We start from the raw sequence: 21,507 nt of genomic DNA, 5'->3' as shown, positions 1-21,507 counted from the left end.
AGAGAGAGAGAGAGAGAGAGAGAGAGAGAAAGAAAGAGGACTGACTGGTGAGATGGCTCAGCTGTTAGTTAAGAGCTCTTACTGCTCTTCCAGAGGATAGGGGTTGAGTTGAGTTCCCGGCACTCATGTCAGGCTGTCTCTTTTGGCCTCCTCAGGCACCTGCAGTCACGTGCTCATACCCCCCCAACACAGACACAGACACATAATTTAAAATAAAGCTTGCATATATTTAAGTGCACTTGTGTCATGCAATGCCCACAGAGGTCAGAAGAGGGCATCAGATACCCTGGAACTGGAAATATTGACAATTGTTAGCTACCATGTTGTGGGTGCTGGGAATTGAACCCAGGTCCTCTGCAAGAGTAGCCAGTGTTCTTAATGCTGAACCATCTCTCTAAGACTTCTTAAGGGTTATAAGATACCAGTGGGCATATGCCAGGGTCCTTTGAAGCTTTGAAAGGTGATCACTGCCTGAATACTTGTTCTCAGTATTAAGAGCAGCTCATACTTGACTATGAAAACAATTGATATATGATATATATTAAATAAACATTATGAAAATTAGAAGAGTATTATGTTTTTGTGACTTCAAAAATGCATTATATTTCTATGCCTCTGTCTTCTTCTGCAACTTCCAAAACTAGCTCAAATGTACAGTGGTGATTTACCTAATGTCATCTTAATTGTTCATCTTCTTCTAGTCCACACATCCTTGGAAAAATATTCCTGCACTTTTCCTCAGCACCATGCTTTTCTAACACTCACTATGTACTTTCTTATGCCTGTATGTTTTAGACACTTATATTTTCCTATGGCCATCATAAAATGTCTTGAATGTCACATCCTCAATCTTATATATAACATTTGTACGCTATAATGATATTACAATATATCTATAAGGACGATGAACCAAAATTCTCCAATTTATTGTAAAAGAATTGATGTGTATTGGCAAATGGATTGTGAAACTGGAATATAAAACCCATGCCTCTTGATTTTCTATATTGTTCACTTACCACCAGTGATCCTGTTTCCTTCTCTAATAATTGGTCCCTTCAGCTATTTCTGAAACAGAATTTGTTCTTGGAAGAAATCTAACTTTGAAAAGTCCAATAATTCTGGCATTTTCTATTCTTATCTCTGCCCTTCATAGAGCACTTGAGCACAGTGGCTGTGATCTATCCCCTCTTGCTTAGATTATCTGTAAAATGGGGCTCCTCATGTTTGTCCCATATTATCTCACAGATGGTTGTGAATTGAAATGTGAACTCTTCTGTAAAAATCACCTTCCAGTTTATTCCAAATATCTAAACATCGTGAAATCAATCAGGCAGGGGAACAGGAAGCATGAATTTTCTGGCATTTGCTTTTTACAGCAGATAGACTGAAAAGTTAAAGAATGGGGGCTGGGTGTGGCGGGGCTGGGCATGGTGGCATGTGCCTACAGTCTCAGCTATTCAGGAGGTCGAGAATTGCAAGTTTGAGGACAGCATAGACATTTAGTGAGTGCTCTAGTTGAAAAACAAAACAGCAAAGAAAGAAAAAAAAAAAACAAGAAAAGTTAAAAGATAGGGTGCTCAGTAGAGAAAAACCTGCGTCTTTCAACCTTATCAATAAACATTAACTTTTCATCGGAAACCTTTTGTTTTTGCATCTAAGGAAGCAAAGCACAAAATGTTTTATGCATAGTTTGGCTTCTAGTCCCAAAATAAAGGTTGAGCTCATGATTAGATGAGTGGTCATATAGGATTGGCAATACCAGGCACAGAGGACATATAAAATGTTTTTATTTATATTAGCATTAGGGTCTCTGAGAATAAAAGGCAACGTTATTGAGCAAGTGTGCAGAAGAGTTCCACCACATGATCACATTTAATCTTTAATAGATAAAGGCCTATGGGGACATGATTACCCTGATTTTACAAATGAGGAAACAAGTGCTTAAATAACTTGCTTAAAATCAAATAGTTTCTTTAAATCCACCACATTGCTGAGAAGCCAAAAACATGATTGTCAGCATTAAGGTAAATTGACAGAATTATTGAGAGAGAGAGAGGAAAAAAATTCTTCTCCCTAACAAGACTTTATTTACTGCTGTGTAAGTAATTTCTTTTTAATGACAAAACAAAACAGAACAAAAAATAACAACTCCTCCCTCCTGCTGGGAATGATTTGTCCCTGAAGAAAAAGTGAAATACCAATGTCAGATTTTCTCATAATTAGTTAGCTGAGTGAAACCTAAGCTTCAGGGAAGCCTGCCATGTGAATCCCAGGGGGAGCATTACATTTTAATGCTACATCTGGAAACTGGAGTCCCGCTCCTTGTCAGAAGATAAGCTTGGCAGTGATTGATGGCCCGGTCCTCTGAGTTTCCTCTGCATTAGTGCCTCACACTTCATCATTTCAATTGCTCCTGGAGCCGCCTCCTGCAGCGCTGGCCCTGTCTCCAGCTCTAAGCACTTGGGTTCTTTATGTCATCTTAGCCTGTTTATTTTATGAGCCTCTCAGAATGCTGTTCTTGAAGTCACCACCAGTGTGAGACACATAGAAAGGTCATTTTCCAATGAATGTCTGTTCTGGTACACAGTCAAAGACTTTAATGAACTTTTGAAAAGAAGCACTAATGATTGACTTGATTCCACAGGAGCATCTGAACAGATGTCTGTCTTCTATCCCCCTCCCGGAACTGTCAGCAGTCCGTGGCTCTCATGTTCTGTGGTCATTTTTCTGTTGCTACAGTAAACACCAGAAAAGTATGGCAGTCATCACTCTGGAAAATGTAGCAACCATAGTCACAAGTGTCGATCGAGTCTATGGTCAGGCTTGGAGTTGACTATACTTCAAAGTGTTGTCAATAAAACACATTGTGGTGTTTTATTTACCAGCAGTTATCTCTTGTTAACTAATTTTTCTGGGTTTGTTAATGTTTTCAATTTCACAGTTGTTATTGATTTGTGTGTGTATTTGTGTGCACATGTGCACGTCACATTGTAAGAGTGAGTGGCAGTCAGATGACAACTTTCAGGAGTAACTTCTTTCCCTACATAATGTGGGTCCTGTGGAGCTACCTCACTGGCCTTTAACTCATTTTCCCCTTGTTCTTTTTTTCTTTTCTTTTCTTTTGCTTGTATGTGTGGTGCTGTGAATGAACACAGGACCTCATACATGCTAGGCAAGCACATCACCACTGAGCTCTATTCCCAGCCCTCTTTCTTTACTTCTTATTTTGCTGAGGCTGCCCTTGAACATACTCTATAGACCAGCCAGGTCTGGAACTCACCATCCTTCTGTGTTACTAGGCTTGATCATTTTTCTAATATGAATATGAATAATATGTATTTATGTAATAAAATAGGTATTTCTAAATTGCATACAAATTTAGCTGCTCACTTTAAATTTTTATTAAATTATTTTTATTTTATGTTTATGAGTGCTTTGTCTGCATGTGTGTAAATGCACCATGTGCATGCTATGCTCATGAAGTCTAGAAGAGGGAGTTGGATCCCCTGGAACTGGAGTTACGGATGGTTGATAGCCACCATGTGGGTGCTGGTAACTGATCCCAGGTTCCCTGCGAGAGTAGCCAGTGCTCTCAACTTCTGTGTTATCTCTCCAGCCCCTTGGATGCTCACTTTAAATAATAACTAAAAGGAATCACTGTGAGCCATTTTCCAGATCAAGAAATGAAACATTTATGATAACCTGGGGGCTTCAGGTTGCCCCCTTTCTGTGCTATCTTCTCTAGCCTCCAGAAATAGTTGCTTCTGCCCGCTGTTGTTAATCTTGTCTTCATCTCTTTTAGACATTTTATTTTGGGAATACTTTCCCCAAAGTGAATTCATATATAATTTTATATGTGCACATGTGTATGCATGTACATGCAGCTTTACCTGTTTCAAATCTTTATACATAGAATCAGGTTGTATACATTTCTGTGACTTGGTTTGAATCTTTAAATTTTTTAAAAAGTAATTTTTATTTATTCTTTGAAAATGTCATACATTTAAACACTGTATTTTGATCATGTCTGTCCTCCGCTACCTCTTCCAACTTCTCCTAATGCTCTACCCACCATTTCCCTGACAACTTCCTGTTTTCTTTCTTTTTATTGTTATTAACAACGTCCTGAGTTAGTGCTGCCATATGCACACAAGTGTGGGGCCATCCACTGAGGGATGGGCAACATACCAGCAGCCCAGTCCCCAGAAAGTGACTCTCCTCAGCAGCCGTCCACTGACTACAACTCCTTCACTAGGAGCAGGTGCTTTGGGATCCCTTCCCCCATTCATGATGGGATGTTGACTGGATCTTGTGCAGGTCTTGTGTAAATAACCACAACTGCCATGCATTGTTCTGTGGAACTGCCATTCATGTCCCAATTTCACAGCACTCCTCCCCATCCCGTAGCTCTGACATTCTTTCTGTTCCCTTTTCTGTGACGTTTCCTGAGCCTTGAGGGAGGTTGATATAGATGATCCATCCACAGCTGAGCACTCACAATTCCTTATCCTCAGCATTTTGACCAGCTATAAGTCACTGCATTAACTACCCGCTACAAAAAGAAACTTCTCTGAGTAGTGTTGAGAGCATCACGAGCCTATGGGTATAAACATAAATATTTAGAAGATAGATTGACAGCATGCCCGTTTAGCAAAATGACACCAGTAAGTTCCCTCCTGGCTATGAGTTCTGTAGTCATGAGCTCCAAAAATCGAATCAGATTATATACACCTCTGCGACTCATGCTATTGAGGGTTGTGTTTATCTCAGTCATTTGTTATTTAATAAAATATTCTACTATATGAAGATAAAACAATTTATAAGTGTAATCCACTGCTGATGAGATTACAATTTTGGCTTTTGAAAATAATACCATGATGGATGCTCTCTATAACTCCTGGTATCCTTGTGTGAGAATTCTTCTAGCATTTAAACCTCTCAATTGCTTAGTTAAGTAGTAGATTTGACACATAGTCAGCTTTTCCGGTAATAGTGTTTCCAGAGGAAGTGGCCATTCACATAGTTATACTCAGCTTCAGTGAATAAGAGCCCCCATTGATCCATCCATCCAATGCTTAAAATTAATGGGTTTTAAAAATGTTTGCCAGTCTGATGGGAGTGTGACATGGTATCTTGCGATGGAAAACATTTGTGTTTGGCTTTTACATATTGGCGGAGCATCTTTTCATATATTAATAGACCACTTGTGTTTGTTCATCTGTGCAATGCCTTATTACGCCTTTGTCCCTGTGGGTTGTCTGTTTCTTAATGATTCCATAAAAATCTTTTGTATGTATTCTAGGTACAGTTTTTTCTCCTCTGTGTTGTAAATTTTTTCCAGCTTGACATTTAGCTTTTCAAACTCTTTTGGATTTCATCTGACAGGCAGATGTTCATTGTAAGATAATCAAATTACTGACTTTTTTTTTCTATAGTTTATACCTTAGGATGTTTTAAAAACATTTTGAGTAACATAAAGTTAGAATCCTGTTATCTCCTAAAAAATTTTAGCTGCTTTGCTTAGTGATTTTGTGGTTTGGTGAGAGGTAAAGGTACAATTTTGCTTTTAAAAAAATTTATTTTTAAGAATTTTATACATGTGGGGCTGGAGAGATGGCTCAGCGGTTAAGAACACTGGCTGTTCCCAGACATTAGGCTTAAGTCTATATAAAAAGTTATTTAGACAATTATTTCTCATTGGTGATTTTGTTTCTAAGCAGAAAGTGCTGCTCAGATATAAGGCTTCAAATCTCAGTCTCCAATACTGTAGTGCCCATCGGTAGCTAAGGGAGACAACCAGCTATTGTTCTAAAATGATGGATAAATTTGTTTTCTCCCCCTATTTAGAAGCCTTTGAGAGGGAACTGACACTGATTCTAACCACTCCAACAGCTATCAAAATACCTGAAAGCAAACCCTGAATCCATCACTCTAGAGTCCAGCCTTGGAAGACAAAAGAAAAATGAGGAGGAACCCAATAGAGGGATGCTTTTGGAAGCCCTTGTCAAGAAATTCCAATGGACTCTCATATGAATATTTGAAAATTGCCCTGTTCTGACTTTTTTCTAGTTCCCTGTCTAGAACTTGTAATACTAATTACTCTTGCCTTTACTTCTCCTTCACATCTCCTATTCATGATTCAAAGACTTTCTTTTCCCCTTAGAGATAAGAGTTATGCAATTTGGGAGTCTTTTAGATAGACCCACTGAAGGGGTACTCCAATTGCCTCACCCTGCATCCCTGTTCAGCATGGAAGAAGCCAGAGTGGTCTGTGTTCCTATTCCCTATTGTCAGTTTGGGTAACCCCTTCATAGAATGGCTGGATAAGAATAGGAGGTAGGAATTGGCTAGGCAATGAGGGTGAAAAGACCCCAAAGAAAAGTGGCCAGTTTCTTGGCTAAACATCAAAATATCTTTGGGACTCTTAGCAACATACTCTGTTCCAAAGGCCAAAATTATCAAAAGTATTTGGGATCTTGTATCTAATCCTTAAAAGATTTTAGGGTTACCTCTTCAGAGGGGGAATGTTAGAGTAGCCAAAAGCCCCATAAAAATAAATAAATGAAAGAAGAAAAAAAGAATACAAAAAAAAAGTGAAGGGGAGCTATGGGAGGTGTTGGAAGGGAGGCAGTGGGCATGGATTTGAGCAAAACCCCTTATATGCATGTATGAAATTCTCAATGAAGTTTTTGTAAAAGTTAAAAAAAAAAAAGGACACTGACTGTTCTTACAGAAGATCCAGGTTCGAATCCCAGCATCCACATGGCAGCTAACTGTCCGTGACTCCAGTTCCAGGGAATCCGACAGCCTCTCTGTCTTCCAAGGGCATTGCATGACATGGGTGCACTTACCTATATGCAGGCAATACGTGCATACACATAAAATAAAAATAATAAATAAAATTTTTTAAAAAGAATTTTATACATACATATAATGTGGTTTTATCAAATGTACCCCTCCATCCCTTCTACTCTTCCAACATCTCACAACCACTTTAGTCTCCCAACTTCCTGTACTCTTTTTTAAGCCCACTGAGTTGACTTAGTATTGCAGTATGTACATGGATTTGGGCCATTCACTAGAGCAAGCACAGGAATTTTTCATGTATTAGAACATCTCTCTCATTATCACCCACTTCCTGCACTGGTTTGTAAAGTCAGATCTGTCTTTCTATGAATGTTTGAACTGTTTTAGATTTTCTAATCTGCATGATCAATATGTTTCTTCTTAAACCAATATCACACTGTTTTAAGCTCTGGTTTTGCTATAAGCCTTAATGTCTAATAGAGGATAAACTTGCAAATTTGTTCTTGATCTTCAGAATGTCTTGATCATAGTTGACCTTTTTCATATAAATTGTTAACTCTTGTCATGTTCTGTGTTAAAATTTTCACAAACAGGCTGGATATATGGCTCAGTGGTTAAAAGTGCATTACTGCTTTTCCATGGGCCTGGAATTTGGTTCCCATTTACCACCATGTCAGGTAACTCACGATTGCCATAACTCCAGCTCTGGAGATTCCATCATCCTCTGCTCTGCAGGCATCCCTACATGCGAGACGTACACACACAGGCACACAAATAACAATAAGAATTGCTATTTAAAATTTGTTTTTAATGAGCATTGTACGAGGTAATAAATCAGTATAAAGACACTGATGTTTTATAATTTTCTTCATGAACCGTTTGATCATCTTCTGTTCAGCCCATTCCCAGGTACTTTATATCATTAGTGACACTTTATGTACTGTGTTTTTTAAATTATAATTTCTAAGTGCTCTTTGCTTGCATACTGCTCGCATACTTTTAGAAACCTGTTTCTATGTCAGGATTCCTGCTGATTTTACATTCTTAAACCTTCTATGAAGGGCCTTTCTTTGGGAAGATAATTCTGTACAGGAAATTCCTTTTTTAAAAAATATTTTTATAGGGGCTGGACAGATGGCTCAGAGGTTAAGAACACTGGTTGTTCTTGCAGAAGACCTGGGTTCGAATCCCAGCACCCACATGGCAGCTAATAACTGTCCGTAACTCCAGCCCCATGGGCTCCAACAGCCTCTTCTGACCTCCATGGGCATTGCATGTCCCAGATGCACTTACCTGCATGCAGGCAAATACACAAATACACATAAAATAGATTAAAATTTTTTTTAATTTTTTTAATTTTTTTATTTTATGTGTTTGAGTGTATTACCTGCATGTATGTAAGTGCACCCGTGTCATGCAGTGCCCATGGAGGTTAGAAAGAGGGCATCAAATCTCCTGGAACTGGAATTACAAACAGTTTTTAGCCACCATGTGGGTGCTGGGAACCAAACTTGGGTACTCTGTAAGAGCAGCCAGTGTTTTGAACTGCTGAGCCATCTCTCCTGCCCCAACCTGTATAGACAATTTCATCAACAAATACTGAGAATTTCATTCTGTTGTCCCCACTCATTATGCTTTACACGTGTCTTATTTTTATTATTTTAAATTATGTGTACACATGTGTGTCTGTGTGTGTGTATGACCATATGTGTATGGATACCTCCAGAGGCCAGAGGCAACATATTCCTCTGGAGCTGGAGTTTCAGGCAGTTGTGAACTACCCAAGGGATGTGGTGGGTCCTGGGAACTGAACTCATGTCCTCTGCAAGAGCAGTATAATCTCTTAACTACTGAGTCATATCTCCAGCCCCTGCATGTGCTTTTCTCCCATTCTGCACTGGTTACAACTTTTAGTGCAGAAATGAATAGATGTCAGTGTGATCAGCAGCATCATTGATCTCTTCCTGATCCAAGGTGAATGGCATCTGGAAGAGCAATTTAGCTTAAGCTTTGCTGTTCCTTGGCCTCCGTGTGTGGTGGTAATTGGTTATAAATGTTTTAAGAATCTTTTCTTTCATTAGAACTTTTAAATTTAACACATAATGAATTTCATTGAGTAGTTTATCTTTTATGTATCGAGGTGATGGCATATTTTTACCCCTTCACTTGTTGACATGTTGCATCTCAATAATTGATTTTACAATGGAAACCAGTCGCATATTCACAAGAAGAATTCTAAATGTTTATCATATTTATTTCCTTTATACAGTGCTCAATCTTTTTCGTGAATACTTATTTAGACATCAACACCCATGATGTGACTAGCCTTTCATATTCTATTTTACAGTGAATAAATGATAGCTCCAAAAAAATGAATCAAAAAGATATCTTCTTTCTAACTTTGGAGAGACTTTGCACAACCCTTCAGTTACCTATTTCTAGAATACCTTCTATGTATTCCTATTTGTATTTTACAGATGAGAAACCAAAGACACAAACGTACTAAGTGACTGGTACAAAGTCTCAGGTATGGTTAGTAAAGGTTAAAAGAAGAATGCAGACTCTGGGACTCAAGATCCAAGATCTGTTCTGAACCAGTCTGTACCACCTCTCAGTGACATGACTTCTGACTTGATCTCATGTAATCACGATTCAGTTTGTTAAATAAAGACTTTGTAGTTTGAATTGGGTAGGAACTGATCTTTAAAGGTAAGTATTCTTTCCTTCAGGAACAAACACAGTCAAGGAGATGATTCTTATGACCAGATAAGTAGAATAAACTGAGAAAGTGAGATGCTTTTCTGTAAGGTACTGACTAGTATCATGTGGTGAGCTGGTGATGCAGATGGAAACATCTGCAGACCTTTAATGCCCTCCAGGAAGAACGTATAATGAACGTATAATGTTGGCCACCTCAGTACTCTATTTTGCAGTGATTTTGGGTTATCTAAAGCAGTTGCTAGGGGATCCCACCCCATATTCAGTTTCTTACAGTCCCCCATTGGCTTTCTAATTAGATTTTAACTTTTTAGTGCTCACTTGTAAGACTGAATCCCATCCCTGTTTAGTTTGTGTTGCTTTAATGAATTATTTCTCCTCCTCCGCCTACAATTCTCTCTGGACCCCAAATTCCCTTGGGTTCATTCAGCCATGTAGTGTGTGCCACCTCCTGTGACCCCTCTGACAGACCTTCATCATTCTCCATCCTGTTCCCTCTTCGGTGATACTTATTCCTGTGCCTTGGAGCCATCTCCAGGAGCCTAAGGACAAACAAATGATAGATTCTCCAGACAACTTAAATGCCTGTGGTTTCTGCTTCCCTGCTCTCTCACTTTTGTTTAAAATATTCCTGTTTTTTTTTTTTTCAATTCCTCTTAGGTGGTGTTGCTGTTCTTATTTGACTGTAGGCCCATGAAGAGAGACATTTCCCTATTCTAGGCAATGCCCTGGCACAGAATTGATATCATCTATTCAAGTCTTACTGTTCAGTTTGCTGCACTTTGTGGCGCTGGCAAACAGAAACTTCCAGAGCTCATCTTTGAATCCCCCTGCAGCCTCATTAATACTGTTCTCTCTGGTAGGACATAGGTCAGTCCTGGTTCTTTTCCAAAGATATTCAGTTACTAGTGTGCTGAAAAGATTGTCTTTTGAATGGTTTCAATGCGTGCTCCCTCAAGATGGTGTGAAAGGAAAGAAAGGAAAACAGCAGCATGTTCACCCTTGATTGGTGGTCTTTCACAAATCCCTGGAAAATAGATTATTCACTGCTCGTTGAAAATAAAACAAGGGACCCCCTTAGGTTTCCCAAAATCTGGTTAATTTTATTTTGTATGTGTTCCGACCCTACTGTTCCTTCTCCCCTTTACTAAACTTTGTAATCATGTGATCCTTTTGACCGATTTGGTTTCTTTGGAGTTCTTTATTGATGATAATTATCTATCTGCGAAGGCTGATCATTGATTTGTGCTGTGGGAAGGGAATTCTCTTTACTACGATTGACCCTCAACAGTGCTGTCAATTGCCTTCTGGCTCAGAGACCTGTTAAGAAAAAGTGTTGAAATTATTGAAAGATAATAAAGTACTAGATAAAGGAAAGGTTTGGGGGAGAAAACCTAACCTCCTGGATTGTGTTTAAATGGAAGGATGAATGAGCACCAAGTGAGGTGATATGACTGGTAACCAAGAAATGATAGATTATATCCCGATAGGTCAGCTAGTACAGCCTTTCAAAAGGAAGTGTGAGGCTCTGAATCTTTGACTCTGTGCTCGTTTATGAGAGCAGAAGCAAAGAATCAAAGTGTTGTTATTTATTAAAGCTTACCGCATCTAAGCTTTCTATTGTATGGAAGTATATGCCATGGAGCTAGATTGACACATCAGAGTTGATCCGCAGGTAAGGATAACTGTCACTCCAGTTTTCTTTTCAATGTAAGTGAAATCCTAATATTCCACCAAACCCCAGGGTAGTGTGTTCTATGTAGAAACTATGTATTTATTTATTATTTATTCATCGTTTATTTATTTGTTTATATTATCTGTTTATTTGTTTATTGGTGGCTTCTTCTTTCAAAGAACTACCTGGTAGCTAAGTTCCCTGAATCATTTTTGATTATTTGCAAAATATTTGAATTTTTCAATTAGTCCCTTGTAGGTCATTTATATCAGGTCTGTTACTTAATACTATATGCTCTAGTACTTTGGAGGCATTGTATGTTTTGTTGTGCTATGAAATAAGCGCTCATGTAGCCCAGGATAATGTCCAACATGCTATGTAGCTAAGGATGACCTGGATTCTCCAGTTCTACCTCCCAAGTGCTTATATTGCAGGCATGCTTTTTTTTTTTTTTTTTTTTTTTTTTTTTTTTTCCTTTTTGTGTTTTCGCTTGTCTGAAGGTCTGTTGTAACTATTTAGGCTTGAGCTGTCTTGGATAGAGCTGGGAAAACAATTCACCTGACAAGTCCTGTTACAAAATCATGATGTCAACTGAATGCTTCTTGAACATTTTCCCACAATTCTTATGTCAATCTTCATTTTTTCTGGGTCCATTTGAGTGCTATATATTTTTGGATGTTACTTTCTTAGTATCCTGCAGCATCTCCTGGCCAACCAGCATCACTGCTTCTCATACCTAAGCAGTTTACCATTATGACTTTTCTTTACTCCAGGGCAATTTGATCTTCTGCCATTCCTGCATCTGAGCTAGAAAACTGTGGGCTATGGAGACTACTGAAACCTCACTCTTCTGAACCAACTAAGGACATTATGAGTTTAGGAGAACCCAATGGCATAGTAGTATTGAGCAGTCTTTGCAGCCACATAAGGAAGGTAGCATAGTACCTGGTAGAGAGCAAAGCCCTCTAATAAGCCTCCCCAAGCCCGAATATCCAGCCTGGTTTTATTTCAAGTTAATGGTGTGGCCTTGACCATGTTGCTTAATGCCACGGTGCCATCCTAGAAACAGGGTCGATAACAACAACATATATCTGGTTGTCTTCATAAGCATTAGACCAGGTACAACAGATGAAGCAATGTGATCAATGCCTAACTAACAAGATGTTTGCACAGTCAGCCAAAAGAAATGGACAGAAAAGTGCAGGAGAGACTGTCATTGTCAAAAAGGCAAATAGGAATACATTTTGGTGTAAGTAGACCACCTGTGTCTTATTTACATGGCCTTTGATATTAGTAAAAGCTGTTATTTTCTAGGTTTGCTGGGACTAGACATTTCCTTCAGGTGACAGCCCGATGGGCAGAAGATGACTTCTGCCATTGTGAGTAACAGTTAGTCACTTGAGCTTTGAGGGCAAGGCTGGCCAGGGCAAGCTCTGTGGTCTAGAGAAGGAAGAACCCTTCCCGGGCTGGGTAACCCAGGGAAAAGCATTACTGTCAGTTCTTGACATTCTGTGGTGGCTGCTCTGGAAGGACTCTCCTGCTCTGTAGACTTGTAGGACTGAGCTGGGGAAGAATAACACAGGAGAAAAAAATCAGAGATGTCATCTACAGTTTTGATGAAGCATTACACAGATACCTGTGTGCTATTCTCTAGTCCATGTGTGTAGATATCTGCATACAAGTGCCAGACTGTTCTTCATGCTTTGGATGACAAACCTTGCTGCCTTTACCATACTTCACTGTGGAAGGGAAAGCTAACTTTGTCAGTATACATGCTCTAGGTAGCCTCCACATAATAGCTTTATTTTATGAGTTAGCAAAATCCATTACTATTTAATTATATGCTTTCAGCTTTTCTCTTGACAAAGCAAAATCCATTAGTTTTTAAAAAGTGAATTTGTCATCCAGTAGAGTCCAGCCAGCTTTCCTCATCTGATGAGATATTCCTCTTACCATTCATCCTAGCAAACGAAGGTAATAGTTTCAGTCAATGGAGCAAACATTAGTGTGCTGTTATACCAGAGTGCATAAAGGGTCCTTTAAAGCACTGTTGTCTCTGTTAACTGTTTGCTCTGTTTCCCTGATCATGAATCTCTCCGGCCAACATACATACCTTCCACAACTCACAGCACTGCCTTCCCATCCTCAGAAAGGATTGCTCTTCCGCACTGCTATTCTTCTTCAAGCATTTGATTAGCCAGCAATCTCTGATCTATCTATCTATCTATCTATCTATCTATCTATCTATCTATCTATCCATCTAGCTATCATCTATCTATCTATCTATCTATCTATCTATCTATCTATCTTATCTATATCTATCTATACATCAATCTCTCTCCATATATATGTTTTTCTTTTCTCTTTATTTTTTAGAAAGAGGTTGCTAGTCTTAGCCAACACTATGAAAATGGAGCATCTGGGAGCTTTACGTGGACATTACGGGGGTGAGAGGAGTGTCTCTGGGGCTTTACCGCTCACTATGTCTTCGCAGGTGTTCTATCTGCACCCTTGGACACTGTATTCCTGGCTCAGATTCTCGCCTTCCTCCAGCCCCATCTTACGCACCCCACTTTATCAAGGCATGTTGTGTATCACCTCTTCCTTTAAGCTTCTGTGCCAGCTACTCTTCTCCATGGAAAACCACTCTCCTATCATGTCTGTTAGGAAAAACCCTCCCTTTCTTTCAACTCCCCCAGGAAGTCATGTTCTACATCACTGTGTCTTCAATGATCGAGGAATGCATTTGGCTGTGTAGGTGTATAGGACTTAACTTTCTAGTTATTGTTTCCTCTTTAAAGTTTCTGTGAAGAATGTACAATCTTCTTCTTACCTTATGACAACTGGATAGTAAAGTCAAAGCCTTTATAACTGTCATTGAAGATGATATGCTGAAGCTTCTTTGGTATTTTATCTCTCGAGCATGCTCAGAACTCACCGTTTGCATTGCCACTCTTGTTTCTAAGGCATATTATTGCTTAGTCATCTCAGTACGCTGTTATAATAAAAGTTAGCACTTTTTTGTTTTTCTAACATTAGATATCTTTTAATATTTTTTCTTCCAATGAATATCTGTCATGTGCTTCTATGTAGAAGATTAAAAATTAGTGTTATAATAGCAGTTGCAGGCACAAATCACCCAGTCTGTCTTTACACCAGTAGAAGGAGTACTCTAGAAATTCCATTTATCAAAATTGCACATTTTTGTTATATGTGTATTTTCCTGGTATGTGTCCCTGAAAGCAATCTTTGCCTCTTTCTTTCCAGAGAGGCATAGTTTAGCTAACATTTGTTCTTTTTTGTTTATATAAAAAAGAACACTTCATTTTGGAGAGTGGTCAGTTTGTGGTAGGCACTGATAAGGTGCTTAGAGTACATCTTGATAGCCATTTGACCCATAAACCTATAATCTTGCAGAACTCTAGAACACATTCTTATTTGAATCCTGGCCTTGAACCCCATTTCCCCTGCAGTGTTGATGTGTGTTCAAAGCCAATAACCATCTATCCCTTTTAGGACCTGTCATATCTGCTTGCAGTTAGCATCGAATGAAATATATGCATACTTTTCTCAACTTGAATTCGTTTTAGAGGTCTTGAAGGACACTGTTAAAACACATCAAATAAACTCAAAGAAACCAATCACAGAAGGAATGCCAGTGAGCCTGATGCTGAGCAAAGAGATGAAGCCAAAGTTCCAGTTCCACTTGTCTTGTCCAAAAAAGTCAAGAGGAGCTGCAGGTCAGCAAAGCCGCTCTTGCTGTGTGGTAGCATCCTCTCATCAGTGAGACTGAGTGGGGCCTTATTTTATGCTCTCCTGCTCTCTTACGCAGGATTATAGTGTTCTCATTCAAATACCAGAAAAGCAAAAATAAACAAAGTAAGTCAATCTAAATTAAATTCTCACCACCTTTGGGGAGATGTAGGAACTGCAGGGAACACTAGCATCCCTTTCACATCTGTTATGTTACCAAATAAGCTTGCAATGTGCTAAGCATCTTACTATGTATTGCTTTATTCAAATGTCAAGAAGAGAAAAGAATGTTCTGGTGTACTGTAATTATTCTGGTATACTGGGTTCATGTGTTTAGTGAGGTATAATCAGATTAAACCCTTTACAAATATGAAAAATCCTCCCTGTTTGTACAAGCTTAACGTTTACTGAGTAAAATAGTTAATGGGATTCTGTGAGATTGATGTGGTAAATGAATATTCTTTCCTAGTTTTAAGGGAACAGTTGGATATTATTTCAGATGGTGACACAATAGAGAAAAATGTGTTGGCCCACTATATGTAAACATGATGATATTAATTTTTCACAAGAGAAACATTCATATTGAATTGAAGTAGCTGGCCAGAGGATGTCTTTAGGAACCATGCTGATCCCTCATATAACTATTGTGACATATTTTACTGCTGAAGGTGACACACCATAGGTGGTGAAGAGTGTGTATTCCATTGGCCCCTTAATCTGTGAATAATTTTGTGAATTTAGTGCTCAAAGAAAATTAATTAACCCATGAACTTTGCTTTAATCCTGACTGAAGGCTTCCTACCTGTGTTCTAATGAAGTACCGTGCATCATTACTATGGCATTTATATCATATATATGATAGAAATGTTTAGATAATATAAACATTTCTGGTCTTGCAATCTTGTTTTGATGCAACTAATAAACACCATTAGGTTTCAGAAGAGATTTGAAATTCTTTGTCACTCCACACTGATTTCTAAGTGTAACAGAGGGCCACTAGGGTGAACGCCCTCCCTTCCTTCTTTCCTTCCTTCCTTTGTGGTACTGGAGATCAAACCCAGGACCTTAAGCATGTCAAGCCTGCACTCTAACTTTAACTTGACTCACCAGCCCAAGTGGGCTTTCCTCTACTCCCTACATCATCTACAGTCCCTAGTTCAAAGCCTAGAGAAGGGATGACCAGGTGAACCATGAGGCTATAGGACCAAGCAAGTATTTACTTAGCACTTTGTTAATTTCCTATACCATGAAATTTGGGGAAAAGGTAAAATACAGTTAAAGAGAGAGAAAAAGCTGTTCTGCTTGCCTATTGCTTAACTGCAATGATGGAGTTTAAGCATGTGAAACAGCTAACAATTTCACAACACCAAAGAAACAAATGAGATGCTTCCAAGAAACATCTGGTCCCCACACTGTTTATAGCCCATTCCAGTGGTGAATAAAAAGAGCAGAACTGACTGCTTCTAAAGAGGGCACGTTCTCGTCCCCTGACAGCAAGGTAGAGGTTTTTTGCCAGAGGGAATACTACATGGTGCTGTTTCTATTTTTCTACAAATAGAAAACTTCTTCCATGCTAATAGGAACTTCAAAAAGCTTGCTACAGCAGATGGGAAGAACCTATATACAGCTGTGCATGTAATCAGCAGCAGCTAATTGAATTTGAGGATCAACTGTGATTAGCAGGAATCAAAACCTATCCAGGTCTCCCTATATGGTTCTACCAGCTCTAAAATGGATCTGGCACAGGCCGTGTTTGAATATGAGAGCACTGTGGTATTTGATGGCCTTTAGATGCTGCTGAGCTGTGTGCTCTGCACCTTGCATTCTGTATTTCTTCACCGGAGGACCAGCTAGTAGTGGGGTGTGCAGAAACCTCCCGTCTCATGTCTGGTGATTAAGGAGACACTAGCACCACAACGTATCTTGAACAGAATTTTTAATTCAACCAGCAAGTAAACAAGCAGTTGCTTCAGTATTATGATTGTAAAACACACAAGATTAACAAAAGTCAATTTGCAGTTTTAAGGGGAGAATTCTTTTTGTATCAATGGAAACACTGAATGATGGAGAAACACAGGGAAATACTACCCTCAAAGTTCTTTGATCTGATCATAAGTAGAAGCTTCACACTGTCCCATTATTCGACTACTGTGACTTCCTGTTTGTCCCCTGAGCAGCTTGTTCCATCAGCTCCACATAGCTTTGTCTGTCTTTATCAGAAACATTCCATCCAGTTTTTCTGTGTGTGAGCAGTCAGACATATTAATGAGCAGCAAACTGTGAAAGCTTAGCTTATAAAGATGGCATTTAGTATAATCATCAAACACAGCACAGGTAATCTAACACAATCTAACACACACTTAATGGTATGGACCGCCACTATGAATTATGTTAATTAGGCATAAATGGGAAGAAGCTCAGGAAATTGATTGCAATTAATATTATTTTACATAGACATGCTGAGCAAGTCCAAAATGAAGCAAATAAAGGAAGAAATTAGATAGACCTCTGCATTTTAATCAAGGCCTACAGGAGTTTTTGACAGTCAGAACATAGTACGTAGCAAGTTATTTCTTACAGCAGAAGCTGAGACACTGAAGCGATTTTAAAAAAAACTAATCTATTAAGACAGATTCATGATTTTTATTATTTTAGCATGGAAGTCTTGGTAACAAGCCATTGCTGCGTTGGTATGGTCTCAGAGTGCATGGCTTAAGACAGCAGTTATTTATTCAACTCACTGTGCACTTTGGACAGGGCGGTTTTGCAGAGCAAGTTTGAGAGAGTCGTTTGCTCTCCTGGAAGCTGAGGTGTCTACCTACTTTCAGAGCGACAGCACCCATGGCTGTGGTGGGGCTGACAACCTGGAAGCCACAGTTCCTCTCACATGGCTGGGGTCTGCTCTGGCTTCCTTGGGAAATGGTGATTTGTTCTAAAAGCCACCATCCTAGGGAGCCAGGGAAGGAGGCTCAGTTTGCTTTGAGACTCACAAGCCATCCTTCCCACTGAAGGCCCATGTTTGCCCGTATTCAAAGGAAGCAGGAAAAGGACTCTAGATCTCACTGGGAAGAGTGTCAAAGTCACATTACAACATGAATGTGTAGGAGAAGAGAATGTGTGACTGATTTTGGAAAGAACGAATTCTCACTTCTTGCCTTTATGCTCAGAAAAGTATTCTTTCAAATAAACAGTCCTCAGTGTTTCTTTAAATGGTTTTCTGCTGATGGAATTCAAGGCATTACGTGTGTAATAGTTTCCCATATGCGGCACAGGAAACACAGGCTGTTGGTGAGAGTCATTCCTGAACAGTAAACAAAACCAGCATTCCAACTCAAAGTACATCCCAATTTCAGTCTGAGACATGCCAAAAGCAGTGTTAGCGTTCTCTCCCTTCAGGCATGCTCATCTCTGTGTGACTTTGTCCAGTGAGCACATGTCCTCACTCTTTGAATAGGGAAAGACCTAGAACCAGGCTTCGCAGGTTTCCACAAACCCTTATTCACCTTCTAGTGGAACAAGACAAACTTGTCCAAAGCATGCAGTGGGCCAAATAAATGACCATTGTGTCGTAACTGTGTTCTGTGACTGCTTGCCATGCAGTAATGGCTGTGATGGACTTGCATGCTATTATAAGAAAAACTATGAATCTGTCTTAATAGATCAGTTTTTTTTTTAACAAAACCAACTTCAGTGTTTTAGCTTTTATTATAAGAAATGACTTGTCACACTATGTTCTGTCAACTCCCCTAGGCCTTGATTAAAATGCAGAGGTCTTTGGAAATTTCTAATTTTTCTTTTTCCTCACTTCATTTTGGACTTGTTCAGGATGTCTATGTAAAATATTAATTGCAACCATTTTCCTGAGCTTCTTCCCATTTATGCCTAATTAGCATAGTTCACAGTGACTGTCCATACCATTAAGCACGTGTTAGATTACCTGTGCTGTGTTTGATGATTATACTAAATTCCATCTTTGCAAGCTAAGCTTTCACAGTTTGTTGCTCATGTAATATAGCTGACTGCTCACAAACAGAAAAATTGAATGGAATGTTTCTGCTGAAGTAAATACAGACAAATCTATGTGGCACGAGAGCTCTGGAGAAGTGGACACCTGGACAGCTTGTGCAAGCAGGAAGTCACAGTAACTGACTAAAGAGCAGGTCTGAAGGTTGTGGTTGTGAGCAGATTTAGAAAATTGTGGCTTAGCATTTCCCTTGGGTTTGTTCATCGTTCATTGTATCCAATGACACAAAAAGAGATTGAACTTAAAACCACAAATTGATTTTACTTCATTTTTGTATGTTATGCCTCCATGAAACTCTTTAATAGGTCATTTGTTTTAATTTTTGAGCATCATGGTCCAAGTGGAACAAAGACCAACTGGAATATTATGGAACTTGACCTTAGGAGACAGAAAGGCAGAAAATAATTGAAGCAAAATTTTTCCAGGTCTTTGATCCTTTGCTAACTCTCTGTGGGACACTGGAAATGTCAGTTTATATCTCAAGGCCCTTGTTTCACATTATGAAATTGGGGTTAGAGTAGGGAAAAAGACAGGTATAGAAGGTACCACAGTGTTGCTGCTAACGAGGTAGTAAGTTTGCAGTCCTTGCTCTGCACGTGAACATATTAATTCAAAACATGTAGAACTTTCCAAATCTACGTTTATAATTCTCAGTGGATCAACTAATTGGTCTCCTAGGTTTCTGCAAACCATTATTCTTTTTTTCCATTTAATTTTTTTCTACAATATTTTAAGCATTTTAAAAGTCGCTACCATGAGTAAAGGATGATCAATTGGGCAATAGAAAATTACTTTAAAAACTGGACAATGGGGCTGGAGAGATGGTTCAGCAGTTAAGAGCACTAGCTGCTTTTGCAGGGGACCTGGGTTAGGTTCCCAGAATCCACATGGGGGCTAACCACTATCCATAATTTCAGCTCTAGGGGATCTGACACCATCTTCCAATCTCCAGAAGATATGAGTTTGGTTCCTAACACCCACATCAGGTAGCTTACAACTGCCTGTAACTGCTGTCTTCTGGCCTCTGAGGGTACCTCTCTCTCTCTCTCTCTCTCTCTCTCTCTCACACACACACACACACACACACACACGCACACACATAATTAAAATAATTACAAGCATATTTTATTATGCCTAGGCCTTTGCCACATTCTTAATACCTGTTATTCCTATTTTTTGTTGGCAAATCAAGAACCACAGCCTAAAACTACACCTTCAGAATTACTTCATGCACTAAATTATTTAGTTATAGTTGCCCTTTGTCTACAACGTTCCTGTGTGTGGCCAGATTGAAAGGCCATTGTCTTCTACAAGGCAGGCTCTCTGATCTTGAGTTCATTTCTATTCCAGTTTCATTTCTGCTGCTGTTAAAAAGCATCATGTGGGAAGAAATTTGACTTTTAATTCCAAGTTACAGTCAATCCTCCTAGGGGAGTTACAGAGGCAGGAACTTTAGACAGCTGGTCACACCAAGTCCACAGTCAAGAGCGGGAAGGAATGGATGCCCCCAGGCTGCCCGTCATTTGCCTGCTGCTGTATGCTCAAGTAGCTTTCTTCACTCTTACATGGTTTAGGGCTCGGCCTGTGAATGGCTGCACAGCACGTGGGGTCAATTAGCAATCAGGACAATCCTGTATACATGTCCACAGGCTGGCCTGATCTAAATAATTCCTCTTTTGAGACTCTTTGCTGTCACAATTCGCAAAAACTTAGTCTCAGAAAAATATGTTTCTGTAAATCTGTTTATATTTTTCAGTTTTCAAAGAGAGAAAGGAGCGTGGTAAACTAATTTGCCCAAGATTGTAGCTAAAGGCACTCTCAGGACAGAAATCTGGGCAACCTGAGGCCCAACCTAGTGTGTAAAGGCAGATCTTGTTTGTACTTTTCCAAGAGAGAATGAAGTTTGCTTTGTGTACTGCTGTATCCTCACATCTTAAACAGGGCTTGGTACGAGGGGTCTAAGTGAGACTCTAAATCTGTTCTTTCTGCTCTAACGAAATAGTTCATATTACATTAAAAACAAACAACGAGCTGCTATAATTACAGCAGTATTCTTTGTAATCTTTAAATTTTTTTATTTTCTCACCTGTACAGTGGTGAGAAGGTTTCATTGTGGATTTTGGCAGGTCACAAAGATTAAAAACATAGCCATTGTGTTCTCTCTTTCTGTGTGATAGGTTCTCTGTGATAGAAGCCATGTTTCCCTTCCATGCGGGATGTTTGAGCACATGCAGGCTCTTGGAAACACAGGCTATGAGGGGTTGTAAAGAAGCAGTTCCCTCCTGGCAGTTTAATCTCTCTGAGGCTGAGTGTGGACAGCCATTCATTTGAAGACATAGTATAAAAGGAAAAATACACCATTTCTTGTGTGTTGATTCACCTTGTCACTGCTAAACTGTCACACGTCTCAGTCCCTATTCCCTTCCTATATTATTATAGAAGTCTATATAACTTGTTTTCCAGGAAACTTACTCATCTACTCAATAACCTTCATGCTGCATTAATTATTGAAGTTCCCTTGCTTCTGGAA

At 39.2% G+C, this 21,507-nt stretch overlaps 1 protein-coding gene across 1 annotated transcript in view; it reads left to right on the top strand.

Annotated features, from left to right (window-relative positions):
* Dgki (diacylglycerol kinase iota) overlaps nt 1–21,507 on the top strand; it is a 318,581-nt gene that overhangs the window by 261,803 nt on the left and 35,271 nt on the right. The gene's annotated exons all lie outside the window — the stretch shown is intronic.

Source organism: Nannospalax galili, unplaced genomic scaffold, assembly GCF_000622305.1.
Source record: "Nannospalax galili isolate Female #2095 unplaced genomic scaffold, S.galili_v1.0 scaffold307, whole genome shotgun sequence".
NCBI classification, from domain to species: Eukaryota; Metazoa; Chordata; class Mammalia; order Rodentia; family Spalacidae; genus Nannospalax; species Nannospalax galili.
This window is presented reverse-complemented; position numbering and strand designations above follow the sequence as displayed.